The sequence below is a fragment of the Bos mutus genome, chromosome 9, assembly GCF_027580195.1.
Source record: "Bos mutus isolate GX-2022 chromosome 9, NWIPB_WYAK_1.1, whole genome shotgun sequence".
Lineage (NCBI taxonomy): Eukaryota > Metazoa > Chordata > Mammalia > Artiodactyla > Bovidae > Bos > Bos mutus.
Genome location: NC_091625.1, coordinates 87,405,835 through 87,429,607, shown reverse-complemented (window position 1 = coordinate 87,429,607; position 23,773 = coordinate 87,405,835). Strand labels below are relative to the sequence as shown.

Below are 23,773 nucleotides of genomic sequence, written 5' to 3'. Positions count from 1 at the left end.
GAGAAGGAAATGGAAACCCACTCCAGTACTCTTGCCTGGAGAACTCCATGGACAGAGGAGCATGCTGCAGTCCGTGGGGTTGCAAAGAGTCGGACATGACTAAGCTACCGAACAATAACAGGGTTAGAGGACAGGTGGGATAAGCCACTGAACAGGAGTGCTAAGGCAAACAGAGGGACCCTAAGCACAGAGTAGAGATGACCTTTGAACCACTTCCCATCATGTCTTTAGCCAACATGGATCTCTCAATAGATAGAATTTTGAGACAAATCATCATTTGAGTCAAAAGGTCCAGGCTCTGTCCCCAAAGCAAGTCTAAACTATTTTCACTCTCCACAGTTTTTTCCCTTGTTTTTCTTTCCTTTTGGCCATGCCCCAGGCCTTGTGGGATCTTAATTCCCTGACCAGGGATCGAACCCACACCCTCAGCAGTGAGAGCACGGAGTCTTAACCACTGAACCTCCAGAGAAGTCCCCTCTTTCCTCGTTTTCTGCTGCTACTCCCATTACCCCAAGTAAGTAAAAAGCCAGGGGTAACCAGTGAGAGATCTCCAGCAATGGCTGGGCAGGGGCTGCCCCACCTTTTCGACAGAAATTGTCCTTTGGATCCCTGTATTCAGTACCTAAATGCATTTGGCCCATATATGGAGGAAAATCGCCACTGCTTTTCAAAATATGTTTCATCAGGTAAAAACTTCTCGGATGTGCACTTTCAGGTACCCTCCCAATGCTTCTGTACATCGTGAGGTCTGATGCTCTCCTACTCAATGCTCTTTTCCTTAGCATCTCACAAGAGCCAGCTATTAAATTTCGGGAATTTCGTGAGCCAGTTGTTAAAGTCATCGTTAAAATGTAAATAATGTAATCAAAATTAAATAAAATGCCTTAGAAACAAAAATAGACATTGCGCAAACTCTTATTTTACTATCACCTATGCTCTTGAGGCTGTTGACATCTGTTTTACCTATACGATAGAAATAGCATATTAATGACCAAAAATGTCATGATATTAAACATTTCCCTCCAACTCTGGTGGCTTGAAAGTAGTCACAGCAGGAATATTTACACCATGGAAGCTGGCAAACACTACAAATCTGGGCTTTTATTTGTTCTCTTTATGTCTAAGAAAGTGATGGAGAAAATGCAAATACTCTAGATTAGAGCATAAAAGGGTGTTACATCTGGCGCTGCTATACCGTAAAAAAAAAAAAAAAGGCACCAAAAGTGAGGAAATATTCATCCAGCATTCAGTTCAGCAGAGGAGTATTGTGTCACTGACAAAGAGCATGAAGCTCTGACATACATCTTCAGGGTTTCACTTTTGTCATATTAATGTCAAAGAAAATATCTAACAATATTCATGTTGAGGCTAAATTCACTTATTAATAGGTTGGTTATGAATATAAGAGGCTCAGCAAATATCAACAAAAACATTCTATGAGAATCAGTTTTTATTGTTATTTGCAAATTGTGTGCTATACATCCCTTATTACAGTATAATTTATCTAAATTATATGCATGTATGTGTATATGTATGTCTCCTGTGTGAATACACACACACCCACACAGAGCCGCCCAACCTCAAAGGTCGTTAAACATTTACCAACTCACACCATATTCACTTTCTATCACCCTTTCGAACCTGTTCCCACACCCCAGGCCCTCCTCAAAACAATGCTTGCTGATATGCCCATCAATAAGCTGCAATCATTCGTCTGTCAAACGTCCTCAGAGAATGGAAGGAAATCCTTTGCACTTATAAACCCTGGTGAGCGCTCTGCTGCTTGGCCTCACAAGGGCTCTCTCACCAGTTGGCAGCTTTATTCTCCACTCAACATCAGCATCACCGTTCTTAATTTTCTTGGGCAGCTCCAGTTAGACCCAAACTGAGTTCTTTGGGAAATGTTGCCAGGGAGACTTAGAGTTCTGTATTACCAAGGCTTCCTATTAACCAACAGGCTTCTTCTGAAATTCCCCAGCCATCTGAGTAGTTAAAACACTTCTGAAGCACAAGCTTATTTTGCCACACTAGTAATTAACTGGTTAATTACTTCTCAACAATTTACTTTTAAACCTCACTAGGACATCAAGTCTGATTTTGGAATTCCAATAGAAGACAATTCCGTTGACTCAACTGGAGAATAAAAGCGCTGTCTCAGCAAAAACTTTTTGAAAAGGAAGTCTCTTAATTCTTCCCTGGGCCACCGTGAAAACAAGTGTGATTAAAGTGATTGTAGTTCTTCAAACTCAGTGAAGCATAAGGGATTCTATAATCTTCACCAGTAGCATACCACCAAATGCGTGTTTTTTTTAAACTTAACAAACCCTCCGACTCAGGATACCCTGTTAGAAAAGGATTTCCTGTAATTCTCTGGGAACATGCAATAGAGGAAAATTCACTCAATCTAAATTTCTGAAAAACATACAATTTAACTCAATTACGCTTCTTCAAATTTTTAATCTTGGTAAAAAAAAAATTGTTATCCAATGTCTTGATTTTCCTTCTAATCCTCTCACTGATGTTTCAATCATTCCTCCCTCAATTTAGGTCTTAATTCTAGAACTTTGCATTTACCATTTGTTTCCTATCATAGTAGATTAAGAATACTGCAACTTCAATCATCTCCTGGATTTTAATTCAGTGCAAATATGGAGTCCTTCAAGCAACTGTCTGACTAGGACACCTCTTTGACAGAAATGCAAGTTCTTACAAGACACTAAGCTGAAGGAGGCAAGTCGACCAGATCAGTTTTCAGCTGCTTCCTGACATCACCATGAATGACTGACATCCCATGATGATTAACATCTTTAGCAGTTTCCTCTCCAGAAGAGACTGCTTCTGACTTTAAGTTCATAAACAGCCCTTGCCAGGATGAACTGTTTGATGGAAATGCCCAGTTGTTAACAAACACCAGCATCTAATTTATTTGTAATGAAGTGGAGCAGCCCGCCAGATGTTAAACATTGCCTTTTTTTCCCTTTAGAAAAGATGCCCCAGTAGTCACTCGAATACTTTGGTAGCTGTCATGAGCCCAGATTTTGCAAGGTACTCAAGCAGTAGAGTTCAGAGACCCTGGCTGTTGACTTTCCTTCCCTCTGTCATTCTCCTTTTCTCCTATCAAGAAAATTGCACCCCAACTAGCCACTAGGAGAAAATATTCTTCTTCAATAATGCAATCCTCAGTCTTAACTAGATACATTTGTCCCTCAGTATCTTCGGAGGGTTGGTTTCAGGAGGTCCCTGTAGATGTCCAAATTGCCAGATGCTTGAGTCCCTTGTATGAAACAGTGCAGTACATTAAACATTGTCATTCCTCCCTACCCATGTGTTTTGAATCCACGGGTTTTGCATCCTCATATTCAATCAACCAACCTCGATCCTTGGTTGGGTGAATCCACAGATACAGCACCTGGGGATACAGGGGCCATAATGAAGATGACATTTCTTAGGGCAATGAGATAGAAGGAGCTTGGGTACCCACGAGCAGAGAGGTACCTACTAGCCTCGGACCTACTCAGACCTGTGAGTTCCATGTGCCCCTCTCCCCCTCACTTGCAGTGGAATCCAATCCTAACTCACACACCAAGTATACTATGAGCATGAGATCTGAAGCCAGTCTGCTGGGCACTGATCCAATGCTGCCATTGATTTGCTGAATGTCTTTGGAGACCTTACCTGTTTTTACACCCCAGTTTCCTCTTTATGGGCTTCTCAGCTGACTCAGTGGTAAGATTCCACCTGCCAATGCAGAAGACTCAGGAGATGCAGGTTTGATCCCTGGGTCAGGAAGATCCCCTGGAGGAGGAAAGGGCTACCCACTCCAGTATTCTTGCCTGGGAAATCCCACAGACAGAGGAGCCTGGTGGGCTACAGTCCACAGGGTCGCAAAGAGTCAGACACGAGTGAACGTGCAGCCATTTCCTCATCTATGAAATGGGAATGACTGCATATATTCAAAGTGCTTGTGAACACAAAATGAGTAAATACATGCAGAGCCTCAGAACATTGCCTGAACTAGTCAGGACTCCTTGATACAACAGGGAACTATAAGACAGGAGGCAAATGGGAACCAGAGGTAAAGCCTCAAAACCATTACCCTTGCCTTCTCATTCTCCCCATACTTGATTCCAGATGCCCTGCCCCTTCCAGTCTCCTTGGTCCTTACTTAGAATTCCCCTCTATTCATATAGCAGACTGCTCCCTGCAATCCCTCTTCAATCTGTTTCCTCTCACAAAAAAATCTAGCCTCTGTAAATTCCTATCTGTATTATTTTTCCCATTGTGAGAATTTGAGTATGCAAATAGAGGCCTTCCCAGGTGGTGCTAGTGGTAAAGAACCCACCTGCCAATGCAGGAGACATAAGAGATGGGGGTTAGATCCCTGGGTTGGGAAGATCCCCCTGGAATAGGAGATGGCAACCCACTCCAGTGCTCTTGCCTGGAGAATTCCATGGACAGAGGAGCCTGGAGGGCTACCGTCCATAAGGTCACAAAGAGTTGGACACGACCAAAGCGACTGAGCGTACATGCAAGACGTGCATATGACCAGACTTCCAGTGCGGCGATTTGGAAAGAAGAAGGAGTGGACACTTAAAGCAGATGACAGCTTTTGGAGGGGCGAAGGAGGCCAAGCCAGAGCAAACAGAACTCTGCAGGGACTTGGGGGCTGGCTGGATAGGTGGGGACCCAGACATGTCACAGAGAAAAGGGCTCAAGGCTGTATGTTCAGGTACAAAGCTATCAGAGTTAGAGCTAACACTTTGGAACCCTCCGTGCTGTGGAGACGCATTGAACTTTGCTTGAGACTATAGGTTATCCAAAGTTTTATTCACCTCAAATTCCAGGCTAATCTGCCTCAGAGCAAGGTGCGGCCTTGGAAATAGAGGCAGTTACTTCAAATCATAAAGTCGAGATGGTGCTTCCATATGTCAGACCAATGATGGAGAGGAAGACCAATCTGGCAACTAAACCTACTATGAGAAGTGATTTACCAATGTGTTACTGATAAGACTGGTTGTTACTTCAGAATGTGTGAGGGTCCCCCATGTGCCTGACGGTAATCTTAATGGGATAGGCATCTAAAGTGTTACCCCATCATTCTTTCAGAGGTTGGTAGAAATAGAGATCTAATTCTGGAAAAGTGACACAACCATCTACAGTGACAGGAAAGCACAAAACCTGATTTTTATGGAACTGTTTTTGTCTAGTGTTCACCCAGAAGAGAAGGTAGAACTAGAAGGCTTTTGGGTTTTTTTTGGCCTTGTTAGAAGTTGTTCAGTCGCTAAGTCGCATCCAATTCTCTGTGAGCCCATGAACTGTAGTATACCAGGCTCCCTTGTCCTTCACCATCTCCCTGAGTTTGCTCAAACTCATGTCCATTGAGTCTGTGATGCCATCAGAAGACCCTCAAAGGCTGCATGGAGGCAAGGGGTCACCAAGTGGATGTGAGCCCTCCCCAGGCCCCCCTGCCCCTATGTCCAGATTCCCTCTCTTCCTGTCCAGACGGCGCTTCAGGTTTTCTCACTGTTGTTCTGGTCCACTGTGCGGTGGGAAAGCAGTGTTTTGGTTTTACTTCTGAACAGTCCTACTGCCCTTTTGAGGGCCAATTTAAAGAGCTTTAGCTTCTTTAATGAGAGTCCCTTGGACTGCAAGGAGATCAAACCAGTCAATCCTAAAGGAACTCAACCCTGAATATTCACTGGAAGGACTGATGCTGAAGCTGAAGCTCCAATATTTTGGTCACCTGTTGTCAAGAGCATCATATTGGGAAAGGAGTACATCAAGGCTGAATATTGTCACCCTGCTTATTTAACTTATATGCTCAGTACATCAGGTGAAATGCCAGGCTGGATGAAGCACAAGCTGGAAACAAGATTGCTGGGAGAAATATCAATAACCTCAGATATGCTGATGACACCACCCTTATGGTAGAAAGCAAAGAGGAACTAAAGAGCCTCTTGATGAAGGTGAAGGAGGAGAACGAAAAATCTGGCTTAAAGCTCAGCATTCAAAAAATGAAGATCATGGCATCCAGTCCCATCACTCCATGACAAATAGATGGGGAAACAATGGAAATGGTGACAGATTTTATTTTCTTGGGCTCCAAAATCACTGCACATGGTGACAGTGGCCTTGAAATTAAAAGACGCTTGCTCCTTGGAAGAAAAGCTATGACAAACCTAGACAGCATATTAAAAAGCAGAGGCATTACCTTGCCAACAAAGTCCATCTAGTTAAAGCTATGGTTTTTCCAGTAGTCATGTATGGATATGAGAGTTGGACCATAAAGAAAGCTGAGCACTGAAGAATTGATACTTTTGAACTGTGGTGTTGGAGAAGACTCCTTAGAGTCCCTTCAACAGCAAGGAGATCAAACCAGTCAATCCTAAAGGAAATCAATCCTAAATATTAATCGGAAGGACTGGGGCTGAAGCTCCAATACTTTGTCCACCTGATGCGAACTGACTCATTAGAAAAGACCCTGATGCTGGGAAAGATTGAAGGCAGGAGGAGAAGGGGGCGACAGAGGTTGAGATGGTTGGACGGCATCACCGACTCAATGGACATGAGTCTGAGCAAACTCCAGGAGATGATGAAGGACAGAGGAGCCTGGCATGCTGTGGTCCATGAGGTTGCAAAGAGTCAGACATAACTAAGCGACTGAACAACTTCAAGGTAGGGGAGGGGACACGTGGGGAAATAGGTGAAACAAGATTGGCAAAATGTTTATAATTGTTGAACTTGGAAGACGAGTACATGGGGGTTCATTATGCTATTCTCTCTGCTTGTGTTTATTTGGAAATTCCCTTAATTAGAAGATGCATTCCTCCCTTCATGGAGCTTTAAAGATAAACAATAATTTATGGTGTATCCATCAGGCAGATACATGTGCTAATCAGGAAAATAAAGCAGGGAAGGGAGATGCTAAGAGGAGGGTGGAGGAATATAGTGTTTCTACACACAGGCAGTATTTATTTTATACACATAAATTAATAAAACTTGGATGAGTTGATAAGTGCATCAGGATAAGACCCTCATACACATGAAGTTCACATGAAGTTGAATACAATGATAATTAAAGATAATTTCTGAGAAAGATGAGAGCAATTTGAGTTTTCTGAAAGATGCCCATTTCAAAGAAGTGTTAATGAAAACAATGATGAATATGACTTAACTTCTCTCTATGTTAGAACTAGATTCTGCAAACATATTAAAGAATGATTGGCTTTGATCCTCATCAAACCCCAGAAGTTGGTACTGTTTCCTTCATCTGTAAGAGGCTCCCCCCAAGCTTAGGGAGGTGAAAAGTCTATCCAAGGTTATGAAAACTCTAAGTGGTATAACCCAGTTTGAATTCAGGTAGCCCAGGACCAGAGTTTGCATGTTTAAGTGTCATCTGACATTGGCTATCTTGATGGATAAGTAGCATCTGGATAAAGGAAGGGTGAATATCCAGTACTGCCTTGGTATTTTCTGAGTGGTGCTGTGGGTACTGTGCAGGAATAAGGCAGATGCGGGAGAACAGCCAAGAGTCAGGTTTTCTGGGCTGGATGGTGCTATGGCGCAGACACCACTGCAGGCAAGAGGTCAAGGTGGACTTCCAAAGGAAGCTTCTTCTGAAGCCCAGGAGAATGAGGGCAGTGATGGAGCATGGAGGGAAGAGGGAGGTGGAGTCATAAGACAGGTTCTCCGCCACTTCTACTCCCACATACCCTCCCACCCATGTCCACATCCAACACCTTAAGTGCTGATCTCATTCTAGAACATAGTACAATAGCAGATAATCAGAATTTACCTGATTCAGAGACAAGAGATGGCAGCTGCCGAGGTGATATTGATCCGTTTGAAAAATAAAGCTTCTCTCTACACTGGGCACTGTTCTAAAACATGGAAATGCAGCGTGAACAGCACAAGGCCTCTCTTGTCATGATGAACAGACAAGAAACAAATATATCTTTTGTTAAGTGTTCATGAATGCTAGGCATACAAACGAAGTAGGGTACGAAGGCTACAACCTCCAAGGTGCGGGCTTCCTGTCTTCTGGAGTGCCATCAGGAAGACTTTGATAAGGGCACACTTGAGTGGGGGACGAAGAGAAGTGAGTCAGTAAAGCTTTGATTCCCAGGCAGGAATGTTCCAGGCAGAGGGCATGAGAACAATCTAAGGCTGGGGCCTGTTGGGTGCATCTGGGGCCAATGGAGAGGCCAGCGAGCTGGGTCCAGGTAACCATGTGGGGATCGGCAGGGACCCCACTGGGGAGGGGCTTGGAGGCTGTTCCATGGATTGGCTTTTGACTGAATGGAATAGGGAATCATTAGAGATGTTTGAATTAGGATCCTTTGGACTGGTGTATGGGAAAGACAGAGTAGGGGGCAACGAGGCTGAGCCAGGAGACCAGTTAGGAACCTACTGCACTAAGCCAGGGAGACAGAGGTGAGGGGCTGGACCAGGTGGGTGTGGAGAAGACCATGACAAATCCTAGGATTCCAGATATTTTGGAGAAGAGTCCAGTCAGCCTCTGGATTGGACCTGAGATATGAGAGGAGGAACGTGACCACAGAAACACCAAAGGATCTCTACCTGAAGCCCTTCCCCTTTATTTCTTACCTTTTAGCTTCACAACACAGCATGCAGGGTCTTAGTTCCCCTACCAGGGATTGAAGCTGTGCCCCCTGCAGAGGATGTATGGGGTCCTAACCAGTAGACTGTCAGGGAAGTCCCTCTTCTGGAGACTTTAATCTCCCCTCAAAGCTCTACCTTCAACCTTTCTTTTGGGTTAAGCCATTAGGAGATGCCTCTGTGACAATGTATTCACTGGTCAGATTTGTCTTCTAGATACATCAATCCATGCTGGCTCAGCAGCCATGCTAATGGGCTAGGTTAAGAGAGAAGCGTCTCATAGGATGGAAAGGGGGCATGAAGAGGTGAACATGGATGGAGAGCTATTTAGGAAGTCACTGCTAACAGATTGGACAAGGTACAAAAGGAAGGAAAATGACTTATTCTGACCAAAGAATTGTGGGACTATTAACTAAGAACTGGAAAGGAGGGAAAAGAAAAACAACCCCAGGAAGTTAGAGGTGGGTCTGGAAATGGAGATTATGAGCCCAGCTCTGGGTGGGTGACTTGGAATCAATTGTGCAAAGGCCAATAGATAAATCCCAGAAGGAGTGTGAGTAAGAGTGGGAGGCTCAGACGGCTGCTGCATGGTTTTTCTCTGAATTTATTTTGAAACACAATAGGGCCTCACTATCTGAGCTAGGAAATTTAAATCAGAATATTCTAAGAGATTTTTCATTTGATTATTTTCTAATAAGAGTAGTAACTAAAATTAGGCTACCAGAATCCATTTCCTTTTGACACAAAGTGATGTGAAAGACCGGTCTTAATCAACTAAATTTACAAAGAACAGAGCAATTACTGTACCATTTTAAAATAACAGTAAACAACGTGGTTTAGCTATATTCGTATTTTTTTTCCAGTAAGAATGCTAAATTCAGAATTTGAGAATAGTAAATATAGATTTCTCAAATTTGTTTTTACATTTCTAAGCTTCAAGATGGTACTAGAGTTAAGGTTTTCCTCCAAAATCCCCACACTCACACTGAACATCAAACTTCTCACGTGCATTTTGCAGTGAAAATAGACACCTGGACCCTACTTCAGCTCAAACAGTTGGGTGTGCCAGTGACCACGCTCTCCATTTGGAACACAAAGCTGAAATGCCAACATTCTGGCCACCTGATGAGAAGAACTGATGCATGTGAAAAAGACCCTGATGCTGGGAAAGATTGAAGGCAGGAGGAGAAGGGGATGACAGAGGATGAGATGGTTGGATGGCATCACCAACTCAATGGACACGAGTTTGAGTAGGCTCTGGGAGGTGGTGATGGACAGGGAAAGGCTGGCGTGCTGCAATCCATGGGGTTGCAAAGACTCAGACACGACTCAGCGACTGAACTGAACTGAACTGAACTATGCCCCTAGAGACTCACAACCTACCAAAGGGTCTGGGGTGACCCCGCTCCCCATGCATAAGAAGGCATAGGTATAGGGTTGGAGTATCAGAAAGAATTCTGAGCACCTCAATTTCTCTACAGTTGTTCCTATTTCAGAATAAGCATCACTGAGTTTCCAAGTGCCCTGCAAACCAGGGCAAGGCAGACCATGGACCTACTTATTCATAAAGCACCGCACATACCACAGGCGCTACAGGTTTTACACCAGTAGCTACTGGATTCCTCTTACAGAAAATCCTTGGAACAAAAACATCTTTCTGCAGAACCCTTTCGGAAGTGTTCATGAGAGCTCCTCTGGATCTCCCCAATGGGTCTCCTGCTCTTTCTCTTAGCCTTTTCTCTTCTTTCCTTTTCTTCTCTTTTTCTCTTCTCTCCTTCCCTCCTCTTCCTCTTCTTCCTGGTCCTTCTCCAAATATTTAGCCACCTACTCAAAATTTCTTTTCTTCAACTCATTTGTGAAAAACAGAGATTTTTGTCCAGACTTTTTAAAAGCTCATCTCAACTAGTAAAAGAGAAAATTGTTTTGTTCAAACACTTGCCTTCACGGAGCCAGTGGTCTAGTGAGGGAAGGCAGACAACTAATGGTTACCAGGAACACCGAGTTCTAGAAGGGAGGGGGTGTGGGGAGGTGAGCTGGTCCATCATGGCTTCAGGGAGAGCATCCCTTACGGCCACGTGCCGCTTTAGTTACTTTATTTACGGGAGCCGAAGGAGAGAGGGCAATGGAAGTAGGAGACGGGGAATGGCTGGTAAGCAGATAGGTTGAAACAAATAACAGAGGCCACGCTGCTCCCTGCGTCCCATAAATTCCTTCTCCTTCAGCTGCACCGTCTTGGCCGACGTTCCAGTTCTGAATCAAGCCGCAACTCCTACCCCCACCTCTGCACCATCCTCTCTGTACCACTGCTCCCAACTGAATGATCAGTAATCAGATTCTGTCACTCCCCTCCACCACGCCCTCCACTGGCTTTGCATCATGCTTTCAAAAAAAAAAAACCACCTTTTTATTTTGTATTGGGGTATAGACTTAGCAGCAGCAGCAGTGGTAAAGAACCCACCTGCCAATGCAGGAGTCATAAGAGACTCCAGTTTGATCCCTGGGTCGGGAAGATCCCCTGGAGGAGGGCATGGTAACCCACTCCAGTATTCTTGCCTAGAGAATCCCCATAGACAGAAGAGCCCATCAGGCTACAGTTCACAGGGTCGCAGAGAGTCGAATATGACTGAAGCAACTTAGCACGAATGCATATAGTTGATTAACAGTGTTGTGATTGTTTTAGATGAACAGTGAAGGGATTCAGCCATACATATACATGTATCCATTGAAAGCTGAGCACCGAAGAATTGATGCTTTTGAACTGTGGTGTTGGAGAAGACTCTTGAGAGTCCCTTGGACTGCAAGGAGATCCAACCAGTCCATCCTGAAGGGGATCAGTCCTGGGTGTTCATTGGAAGGACTGATGCTGAACCTGAAACCCCAATACTTTGGCCACCTCATGCGAAGAGTTGACTCATTGGAAAAGACTCTGATGCTGGGAGGGATTGGGGGCAGGAGGAGAAGGGGACGACAGAGGATGAGATGGTTAGATGGCATCACCGACTCAATGCACATGGGTTTGGGTGGACTCCGGGAGTTGGTGATGGACAGGGAGGCCTGGCGTGCTTCGATTCATGGGGTCGCAAAGAGTCGGACACGACTGAGCGACTGAACTGAACCGAACTGAACTGAAAGACCTTTAAGTGCTAGGAGATCTGGGCTCTGTCTCCCTCTTCACCCTCACTTCTCACTTTCTTCTGCCCCCGCCCCCTTGTTCATATACACAGCCTGCTTTTCTCAAGAACTCACAGAATTTACTTCTCTCCTAGGGCCTCCATATTTATTTCCCCCTGTTTGCCTAGAATGTTCTTCCCTCATATCTTAAGGTCCACTTTTCAAGGACTAGCTCAGATAGGCGTTTCTGATCATCCAGCAAATGGCAAGCCACTAGCCCTCCCCTCTCCGCCACGTATTTCCCTCTTTTCTTTAAAGTGCTCGTCACATACTATTTTTCCCTTCACTCCAGACTTGGTCTGTTCTGTTCATCACTCTATCCCCAGAATTTAGGAAACCGTATTTGTTGATAGGCTCATACTAATCTGAATTTCCAAGTGCAGTGTGTACTCTGTCTCTACTACAGTGAAAACTAACAGAACAAAGTGTTCCTCTTCCCTCTCTCTTACCCCTGCCTCGGGACAAAGGCTGTCTTCTACCATTGAGATGTTTTTTCTCGGTTATTTTCATGTTGGTTTATTGTTCCAGACGTCTAGTAGCAGGGAATAAAACTGAAGTGTGACACCCAGTAAACACAGTAAAAGAGCCATTATTTATCAAGGGTTTATTATGTATGGGGTGCTATATATACATTAAGCATTCAAGCCTCACAATATCTTTATTATATGGTTTTACCCCTAGGTTAGCAGGCATTTTCAAATAACATTCAAATGACATATACAGATTGACGAATTTCAGACTATTCCCACATTTCAACTCAATATTCAGACCTTAGAAAAACAAACTTATCTCCTCTATGCACACCATTTTTCCCATAATTAATGGCACAGAAGCAGTGCTTGAACTGGCATTACAATAAGTAAGCAAAGAAACGGGCTTCCCAGTACAGTAGTACAGTAGTAAAGAATCCGCCTGCCAATGCAGGAGACACAAGAGACTGGGGTTCAAACCCTGGGTGAGGAAGATCCTCTGGAGGAGGAAATGTCAACCCACTCCAGTATTCTTGCCTGGAAAATTCCATGGATAGAGGAGCCTGCTGGGCCACAGACCATGGGGTCCGAAAGGATCTGACATGACTGAGCAACTGAGAGCGTGCTTGTGCGCATGCGCACACACACACACACACACACACACACACACACACACACACGCGCACACGCAAAAGAAAAAAGCAGAAGAGTATTAGATTTGACTGCTATGCCTGTTATGCATATAGAAGCATCAAGTAAGAATTTTCTCTTTTAAGAGCATAGTATTTTGTTTCTGAACTTTTGAAAAGTATGTTTTCTGCTCATATTTGTAAACCAAAGCCAAAGGTATTTTTTAGAATAGTTGCTGCTAGCTATTCTGTCTTTAGCTAGTAATGTGCTCTCTGCTTCATGTGGTAAGAAGGTAAAAACAAACATCTGTTTACTTCCTATGTGGAAATTTAGAGTCTCTTATCTTGACGTGTTAGATCATTCAGTGAAATAAGTCTCTTTCTGCTTGTCAGGGAGATTCTGGATTCTGAAAGGTATGGCTATTATAGCACTCATCACAACTCAATTTTTAGAACTTCTCAGTATTTGCTTTCCTAACAGGATAAGACAGAGAAGGTGATGGCAACCCACTCCAGTACTCTTGCCTGGAAAATCCCATGGACCGAGGAGCCTGGTAGGCTGCAGTCCATGGGGTCGCAAAGAATCGGACGCAACTGAGCAACTTCCCTTTCACTTTTCACTTTCCTGCACTGGAGAAGGAAATGGCAACCCACTCCCGTGTTCTTGCCTGGAGAATCCCAGGGACGGGGGAGCCTGGTGGGCTGCTGTCTATGGGGTCGCACAGAGTCGGACACAACTGAAGTGACTTAGCAGCAGCAGCAGCAACAGGATAAGAAGAAAGAAAGAAAGGAAGGAAGAAACAGAGTTTCCAAATAATGACACTTTGAAGAAGTCAAATGGATTCCAACTTGCTCGAGGTAATTCATCCTTGTGCTTACTACACCCATGGGCCAAAGGGGGTCCACAGGCCACAAAACATTATTTGCACATTATCTTCCTTGCCATTTTAGTGTCAAGATCAGATACCATTAAATATTGTGATTAAGCACTAATTCCTTAGAGTTTAAACAACTGTTAAAGAAGAGAAGGGAAAGAAGCATTTATCTCATATAGACATTGAAGAAAAGTGGAAAAAAGCCAAGACCACCAAGATTTTGTTCCATAACTATATTGCAAAAGCTTGCAAATATCTCTCAGAGCACTTTCCTAGACACAGCCAATCCTCATCAGCCCATCTGGGCGCCCATTTCCCATCCTGTCCCCTGCTCATCTCATCACCCTTCCAGCCTCACCCTCATTAATTCTTAGCAAGTTATTCTCTTAAAACTGATCTACGATGGGAAGGGCATGAGGGAATGGAAGGATTTTCCTCCTTTTTTGTTTTTAATTTGTATTTGATATTGGAGTATGACTACATAGTTGATCTACAATGTTGTGTTAGTGTCAGGAGTACAGCAAAGTGATTCAGTGATGCACATACGTGTATCTATTCTTTTTCAAATTCTTTTCCCATTTAGGTTATTACAAAACATTGATCAGAGTTCCCTGTACTACGCAGTAGGTTCTTGTTTGTTATCTGTTTGAAATATAGTACTGCGTACATGTCAATCCCAAACTTCCAAAGAGTTTTCTTTAAAAAAATTTCACTTTTAAAGTCTAAGTCAGTTTGGGGGAGAAGATACATGTATATGCATGGCAGAGTCCCTTCGCTGTCCACCTGAAACTATGACAACATTGTTAACTGGCTAGACTCTAGTACAAAGTAAAAAGGAAAAAATATTAAGTCTATGTGTCCTCTAATTTCCTCCTCTGCCCCCTCCTCAGTAATCCTATATTCCGGATTTTGATTCCTATGCTTCATAATTCATATTCTTAGTTGATTCAAATTTTTAAAAGTGTGAGACAGCTAAATGTTTAAACTGTAAGCTGTATCAGACGAGCAACCGTATCCTCCTTTGAAGCAGCTATAATATTTTAGCGCAACACAGATGCTTAACCTAATAACAGGTTTACTTGGTTAAAGGGAACAAACACAGGATCGTATATTTATGCCCCAGATTACAGTTTTTCCCTCTCTCCCAGCACATCAGAGAAGCACAGATGTTAGTGTTTGAGGACTGCCTGTAATCACACAGCCCCGGGAAGTAAGGGGAACTCGGTGATGGCCTCGGATCAGTGCCCACCCGCTTCCTCGTGGCCTCACACCTTCACATACCCGTCCCACTTCAACCAGCTTTCTAGTCACAGGTTGGAGACGGCCTGAAATCACCCTGAGGCCAGATTGTGGTTATTATGCATCCCGGGAATGCCTACAAACCAAACGGCCTTTCCTTTGCATCTGCTTGTTTCCAAGGACTCCTGTTGCAGCTGGAGATGCGGTGGGTTCTGAAGAACTCCTAGAGCACGAGGGCTTCAGTCCCAGGAGAAGATGGAAGGAGGATGTGGCTGGAAGGGAGTAAGATCTGCACTTGCTTCCTCCCAGGGCAGGGAGAGGGTGGAAGTTGCTGACAGACTCCAGGCGGACAGAAGGAAAGGCACGCTCCCCACATGTGGGGGACCTGCATGCCGACATGCACGCAGGCCTTGAGTGACATGTCGAAATTAAAATCAAAACAGCATGAAAGCACACTTCATTACAGCTAGAAATAGCCGAGTATTGTCAAAGATCCCATTGAGTCATCCGTGCAGAAGCTGAGACCTTGGACAGCAGAGGAGAGCTGGGGCAGGCTCCGGACTGGGTTCAGAAAAAGATCTGGATGAGGGACCAGAGCGTAGAGGGTGGTCAGAAAGCAAAGACTTCAGCAGTACTTTTTGCTCTGAGCAGGAAGGAGGGAGTGGGGAGAGAAGAGAACACTGCTCGGACTTTGAAAGTGCAGGGAATTGCCAGAGGAGGGGAGGGTGGTGGTTCTAAAGGGAGCCTTCCCCCCATTTCATTATCACAGAGGACCTTCTTGGTTAGAGGAATGATCGGTCCCTTGGGATACAGAGGAGGGGAGTATTAATGTTCAATTAAATCTGGGAAACAGAAGGAAGCAAGCTCCAGCTAATGCCTTCGCAGCCCTTAGGATGGCATTGCTATGCATTACAGATTCACACAACTCTACGGACAGCTGCCAAATATTGTCGGCTGCAGGAGCTGCTTAACTTTGCTCCTCCTCAAGTTATGTGCAGAACAATTTCACTTCAGCAGGAATCACCAACACACTTTGCTCAATGAGATGAGCAAATATTTTAAACTATTTTAAAAGTGCAATGGATCATGAACATCTGACAATAATTTACCATATTTTACTCTTTGGTAGCTACAAGTCAATCTTTCAGAACTAAGAAACAGAAGAGACAAACTCACAATGTAAACCATCAGAGCTGAACCTTGTATGCAAGCATGGAGGAACACTAACTTGTTCAATGGGTGGGCTTCCCTGGTGGCTCAGCGGCAAAGAATCCACCTGCAACACAGGAGACGTGGGTTCGATCCCTGGGTGGGGAAGATCCCCTAGAGGAGGGCATGGCAACCCACTCCAGTATTCTTGCCTGGAGAATCCTACGGACAGTGGAACCTGGCGGGCTACAGTTCGCAGAGTCAGAAACAACTGAAGCAACTTAGCACCCATGCCCACATTCAATGGGTACTTGCTGCTGCTGCTGCTAAGTCACTTCAGTTGTGTCCAACTCTGTGTGACCCCATAGATGGCACCCACCAGGCTCCCCCGTCCCTGGGATCTCCAGGCAAGAACACTGGAGTGGGTTGCCATTTCCTTCTCCAATGCATAAAAGTGAAAAGTGAAAGTGAAGTCTCTCAGTCGTGTCCGACTCTTCACGACCCCATGGACTGCAGCCCACCAGGCTCCTCCATCCATGGGATTTTCTAGGCAGGAGTACTGGAGTGGGGTGCCAGTGCCTTCTCCACTACATGTCAGACTCTGAACTAAATGTTTTTCACAGAAAAAAAAAATCTCATTTATTCCTAGCAATTGAGAGGCCTTATTCTCAACTTGAAAGATGGGCAGCAGGTGAAGTGGAGAAACCAGGACTAGATGTCAGCTCAGCCTGACTTCAAATCCAGACACATCAGCGCCATGCTATACTCGGTATCACATACAAAGCCTGGAAACAGTTCTGATTCAGTGACTGGTCCACAGACATAAGACAAGATCCCCGAAGCTACAGAGAGGAATAAAACGGTCCCTGCAACCTTGAAAGGTAATGTGTGTCCACTGGGGATCACTACATTTTTCTCTCCATCTACTTGAGTCACATATAAAGTCCTGTGTTAGCACAGAGATTCAGGCGCCCATGTTTCTCCCCAGTAAGATCAGAAAGAGATATATAGTTAAACTTTGTATGGAAGGATCCCACCTTTGGTGAGAGACAGCACAGCTCATCTAGGGCTCTGTGAGTGATCTTGGACGAGAGGGCCATAGAGTGTACATGGGAAGGTACTAGCAGAAAAGAGAACACAAGGGCCTTGGTTGCCTTCCTAGGGGGTGTGAACTTTATTTCATGTTATTGGTGAGCTTCATCAATGACCTGTTTCTTTGTGGAATTTATTACATCCCAGCTGAACTTCTCTGCCTGTTCCATACCTCACTCAAGACTGAATATTGAAATATGGTGCTGAGAATCCTGTCAACTGATCACTAACAGAGACTTCTAAGCCGAGTGAAAAGAGCAAATAAAGAAGGGTGATTGGAAAAAAAATATTAACATAGGAGATTTGATTATAAGTCAGTCTACAGCCAGACAGCTTAGATAGAGCCTATGGCATTTGTCATTTTGGGAATGATAGTTCAAACAGAATATTTCACTTACAACAGAATTGCCAAACAATGGCTGCCATAGATTTTTTTTTCCTTTTTTGGTTTACTAACATATATTTAGGTTCCCAGTGAAAAAGCCTATCCTGTATGGCTTTCAAGAAAAGGTTGGTTTTTACATATTTAAACAACAAGCTTATGTAAACCACCAGTCCCCCCTTCTACAAATCAAAGAATAAACAATGGAGATATACATGGACCACTAAGCCTGAAACACTTACTATCTGGCTCTTTACAGGAAAAGGCCCACTACCCCATGATGTAGAACTTCTCCTCCTCCTCCTCTTCATCCATCTTTATTCAGATTCAAGTCATTTAAGTCAGTGTTTAATGTGACTGGACACAGAGTGGACAATGGTAAGATCTATTTGCCACTTCAAACATTAGAGCCAGTTGAACAGTGTAATGACATTGATTTATTGATTACTTTTATTAGAATTCTAAATCTCAATCATTATTACACTCACACCCATTTCAACTTTGATATTTTAAAAAGATGTCCTACTCACACTTAAGGGCTTGCTAGCTTTCGGCCAAATGCTGCAATGGTTTGATCTTCCTAATGCTGGTGATAAGCGGTTTCTACAGGCTCAGCAGCACCCTGGTCATTAAAGCTTACCCAAACAGCTTTCTTAATTAAAGACATCGGTTTAGTACATCCAGTGGGTGTAGCTGGAACCTTTGTAAAACTTAGCCTAACATTAACACTCCTCAAGTTGCCCTTCCTCTGGGATTATATGGGAAGGGGAAAAGCAGACAAGGGTTAGGGACTTTTTGTATTCATGAATCCAGCCTACTTTTGCTTTCTGTCAAACAGTAATTCAATATTTACCAAAAGGAGATGTTTAGGGTTGGAAATTTTTACAAGCCTTGCATCTCAGCAGAGAAATATTTTTGGGTACTCTTGTGTATACAGATTGAAAAGAAACTCCGATATGACTCGAATATGGACACTATGCTAGATCGACCAGCACCTCCTTATTCCTGGGATGGGGATCACTCAGGCATCCATGAAGCTGTTCCACAGCATCTGGATGACCTGGGGCCTAGCTACTCTGACAGCAAACCCAGACCCCTCGCTGGGATGGCCAGCCTATATTTCTATCATCTCTGCTAAAGCATCTGTTGCTTTTCATCAGCCCGAGCAACATGAAGCAGAGCCTGTAGTCCTCTCATAATTACTTGAAACCGGGCCCTGCAGTCAGTAAGTTCTCCTTGGCACAGACGCCCATGGCCCTGAATGCCCAAATGGTTTGGAGTCAGCTCTTCATTTTGTAAAGCAAGATTGATGTACATTGTGATGAAACACTAATATTTGAGAAGCCTGCCACACACGAGTACTGGCTTGCTTAGGGTCTTTGTCTAGAAAATATTTCTATTCCCATTTCTACTTTAAAAATGAATATTTTGATTTGGAATCCATGTTCTTTTTAGGTCAAAAGAGGCAAGGGACTTTTTTTTTCTGAAACAAAGAATCATTACATTTAATTTAAAATATGCCCCCATGCCACCACCATTTCTAGGTAGTACAGTTCCGGATTAAGAGACATGAACATGAGTTAAATCACAGCTCTTCCAGTTGAGAGTTGTATAATTACCAGGAAAATCACTCACTCGTGGGACTTGGTTTATCAAAAGCAGTCATCTTGGAAGCGTACAATGTGTCCAACACTTACTACAATACCACTTAAGAAGGAAGAAGGCTTACCATTTCCTAAACTGACAGAGGAAGGAATGAGCAAAGGTGAGACAATCCAGAGAGAATGATCAACTATGACGGTTACATTTTCTCAGTTATAAAAGAATCTATGTCTATAGGATTTCCTTAGAGGGATCAAGGTCAAAGTGCTATTGAGCAAATGATACACAGGTCAACTTAGTTTCTGAGCACTTGTTCTTAATCACCAGTGCCTTCCCAAATCTTTAAGATGTAGGGGCTGGGCTAGATCTTCCAAGAGCCATTTTAGTTTTACTATTCCATGGATATAATTTGCCTGCTGCTGCTGCTGCTGCTGCTGCTGCTGCTGCGTCGCTTCAGTCGTGTCCAACTCTGTGCGACCCCATAGATGGCAGCCCACCAGGCTCCCCCGTCCCTGGGATTCTCCAGGCAAGAACACTGGAGTGGGTTGCCATTTCCTTCTCCAACGCATGAAAGTGAAAAGTGAAAGTGAAGTCTCTCAGTCGTGTCCGACTCTTAGCGACCCCATGGACTGTAGCCCACCAGGCTCCTCCACCCATGGGATTTTCTAGGCAAGAGTACTGGAGCGGGGTGCCATTGCCTTCTCTGAATTTGCCTGCAGGAGGATTCAAAGATGGCAACTGTGTGAAAGATCAGCTATCCACAGGAAAAGGTGGGAGGGAAGAGAAATCTGTGAAAAGGGGACTGCAGCCTTGAAGAATCAGAGTGTAGATCCAGGAATTGCTTCCAGTTTACTAAAGGCTCTAAAGATTTAGCGCTGCTCAAGCATTTCCCACATTTATGTGTCAAATCATTAAATCTTAATTACGTCACTTTAAAAAAAATCATAGCCTCAAAGGAGGAGAACAAAACGGTACTGGTTATTCTTGCTTTTGAAAACTTACACTGCCACTTCCTCTTGCTTTGTTAAAAGGTGACCATTTAACCTTTTTGAAGCACAGATTGAGTCTGCCAGGGAAATATTTGTTTGTATTTGGTACCATCATCCATATTAAAGTCACTGAAGGAAGCCAGTGCCCATTGTGAAGATGGAGATAAGTAGGAAAAAACCATCAAGGGAAGCAGGATTCGGGCATGGATCTGCCTGCCAGGTAACTGTTTCTCACTGTGCTTTGCCCTTCAGCAGAAAGCTCCAGGGAGCAGCTACACCAGGAAAAAGGAAGGTCATGAGGTGACAGCTGTTGATGACCTAATAGGATGGGACCAAAGAGGAGAGAGAACTCTGGGGAAATGTTTCTTCAGGTGCTTGGCGGCTCAGACACAAGGCTTCAAATAGGACTAAGAGCAACATGAGGAACTGGAAAGTCAGACTCAAGGATGATAAAGGACCATAATACCAAACCATCCCTTTTGGATCTAAGTCTTAAATACAGCAGACCAAATAAGTACTGCTTATTGGGGAGGGGTAGCAAGGAGTGAGCTTGAAACTTCAGAAACTGTCTGGTTTCTCTAAATCATTTCTTAAGGGAGGAAGCCAAGGCCACCCGAGGTGGAGCCGCTTGCTCTGGTCTGACTTGGCAAAGATGAAATTAGGATGGAGTTTCTTACTCCCAGACACGATGGGCCTGGAAATGTTTTAATAGTGTTTAATCAAAATCCAAAGCCTGTAAATTCTTTAAAGATATGCCAACCACAGAAACTGAGCAGCCCGAAGATGCTGATTTTAACACTTGATAACTATTTTTATGGCATTACACAATCTATCTAGGCCTGGTATTCTGTTCGAAGGCGAATCTGACCCAGAGTCAACATGCTGGTCTTCTGGTTTAAATCGAAACACAAGGAAGTTCTGTACCCAGTCCTCGGAAAACCCCCAAACCACTCTCCCTCTGTGACTGACCTTGTCTTGGGAGATGCTGACTGCAAACAGCCTTCCCCCAGACTCACCCTCTACAATTTGAAAAGTATGTGCAGTAGCCATGGCCACTTGAGGGTGCTACAAAGGGAGGGTTAAGGACCAGAGCTTAATGAAATACCGGCCCTACAAGCAAGACTCCACTGGAGCATTTAAAAAGTCATCCACCTCATTGTTTCCCGTAAACGCAATGAAATGCCACAGCTTAACGACTTTTCCCAATTACAACCTCCTTAGGCTTCTCGTTTAACAACCAGACTCTCACTAGAGGACACAAAGGCTGGGAGACCGGGCTGCGGGCATCACCGCAAACCCCGGCGGTCCTCCGAGGCCAGGACCGTCGACAAAGTCCCCGTGGACCAGGGGTTACATTGACCGCCGTGATGGACTGGCCACCGGCTTCGACTCCAAGCCCCCCTGCACGTCCCCTCCCCCGCCCCCCGCCCTAGGAAATATTTGCAGAGCTGGGACCCTCCAAACCAAACGCGCCACAGAGCCGGGGCCTCCGATTCCCACCGCGGTCCGCCGTCTGGGGCGCCAGGAGCGGGGATCCGCGGCGGGAGCGGACCGAGGGCGGCGGGCGCTCGGGTCCCGTTCTCGGACTGTCCCGTTTGAGTTGCAAGGCTGACTTGGTAACAGTCCCGAGCGCACTGAGGAATCCCTTCTCCGAGGAGCGAACGCTCCGGCCCCCGCGGCTGCGGGTGGAGGGCGAGGAGCACAGAGACTCGAGGCCGGGCCCCCGGAGCCGGGCGGTGGCGGCCGCGGGTCGCCCCCTCCAGGCGGCGGTGGGCAGCGGAGGGCCGGGGTCGAGGCGGCGGGGCGCTCCCCCAGCCCCGTTGGCCCCCACCCGGGAGGGAGCGCGCGGAACAGGAACCCGGCACCCCGGTCCGCTCGCCTCCACCTGCGGATCTGGGGCGCCCCTCGGAGTCCCCTTCCCGTCCCCCCCATCCCGGCGTTCCCGGCCGCGCGGTCCCATTCCTGGAAGAGGACCCGGTGTCCAGCGAAAGGGACACTTACCCGGGGAGGGCCGGCTCCCGGCGCGGGCCGCGCTCGCAGGTCGGCCGGGGGAAGGTGCGGCTGCGCTGCGCCGGCTGCGGCGCCAGCCGAGCGCCCTGCACTGCCGCCAGGCTCGGACTTCCTCTTCCTCGCGCTCGGCCCCGCCGCTCGGCCGCGCTCCCCGCTCGCCGGCCGCGCCCCGACCCGCCCCTCCCGGCGCAGGGTTGCGGGCCTCGTCGCCGCGAGCAGCGGATCTTGGGTCCCTCCTCCCCTCGGCCCGGGCGAGCACGGTGGGGAGGAGCGGGAGAGAGAGAGAAAGAGATTAAGCACTTGGACTTGTCTCTGGAGGGTTGCCAAACAGAGCAGTCAAATTACAGCCCCTGGGGGAAAAAATTACCAAAAAAAAAAAAAAAAAATCCCTGCTACTGTTTTCGCAGACACATCACTTTTCTTCAGTTCCCTGGATCCTCAGGTTTAGCTTTCTCTTGAACGTGATACTTTGCATATGATTTTGTAAAAAGAGTACCCTAAATAATTCTTTTAGTTAGACATTTTAGTATTAACACAGAAGCTCTGGGGTAGTCTTATGGGCTGAGGGAGGAAGCTCGCTGTTTTCAGGTGTCATTACTCTAATCACCCCAGTTAATGTATCAACTAACATTTGCTTCGAGAAAGTAAAAGTGGAAAAAGGAGGCCAAGAAGACTGACCTTTGAAATAACGAGAGAGGTGTTAAAGGTCCCGGCTGTGCGTGTAGTGTGATGATGACTTGAGTCGAAGGTGCCTAAGGTGACCGTCAAAGGCAAGCAGTGATTTCCCAACCCTCATTTCCTTTCCAAGGCAGCCGTATGTATCGGCCTGTTGAGTCCATTAGATTTGTAAGAATGCACTCTTACATGATTTGTTCACAGAATTTCAGTTTCAGCAGTTAGGAGCTGTGTGGCCTTAAGAAAGTCATGTGACCTCTCTGTGCCTCAGTTTCCTCATCTGTAAAATGGGGGTAATGAGGATAGTGCCTACCTCACCGAGTTGCTTCTTGTGATTTCAATAAGGCAATTTCCAGGAAAGGTTTAGGAGGTTCCTGGCACATTTGCTGGATAAATGTTAGCTATTATTGTTGATTTCCCCCTTTTATCTGCTCTGATGCATGTATAGAAATTATCATAAAGATCTGAAATAAAATAAGGTTTTGAGCAGCAGAGCCACACAGCATCACAGTTCTCTCCCTACAACATGCACTTTATATTCTGTTTTACAATTTATTTTGTCTTCACAACTGACTTGTATTCTCTCAAGCCATGAGGCTGGGTTATGCTCCGGGTACATTTACCATGGAAGATTTGCAGTGCAACTCAAACAGATTTTTGCCATCTTCAAAGCACTGTTTCAGTTGATCTTGCAGTACCCTTGTGATGTCGGCAGGACAGGGGCTAGTGTTCTTTCACAGGATATGGAGACTCGGCAGCCTGAGTCAGACCCTCTCTAGCACCAGGAGCTCACATAAAACCGCACCCGTTCGCCGGTCTCTCTATACTGTTACCTGCCATGAAGTGAGCAGGAACACCTTACCATACAGCA

The 23,773-nt window shown here is 45.3% G+C and overlaps 1 protein-coding gene across 3 annotated transcripts in view; it reads right to left on the bottom strand.

The window, feature by feature from the left end:
• PLEKHG1 (pleckstrin homology and RhoGEF domain containing G1) overlaps positions 1-22,430 on the bottom strand; it is a 249,046-nt gene extending 226,616 nt beyond the window's left edge. For 2 of the 3 annotated variants that reach the window (XM_070376859.1, XM_070376858.1), the window contains exon 1: positions 22,219-22,355. The gene's annotated coding sequence lies outside the window, so the exon portion shown is untranslated. Of the gene's footprint in view, positions 1-22,218 lie in introns of all 3 variants that reach the window. The other variant, XM_070376861.1, reaches the window with a different exon arrangement.
• Positions 22,431-23,773: the final 1,343 nt, after the last annotated feature.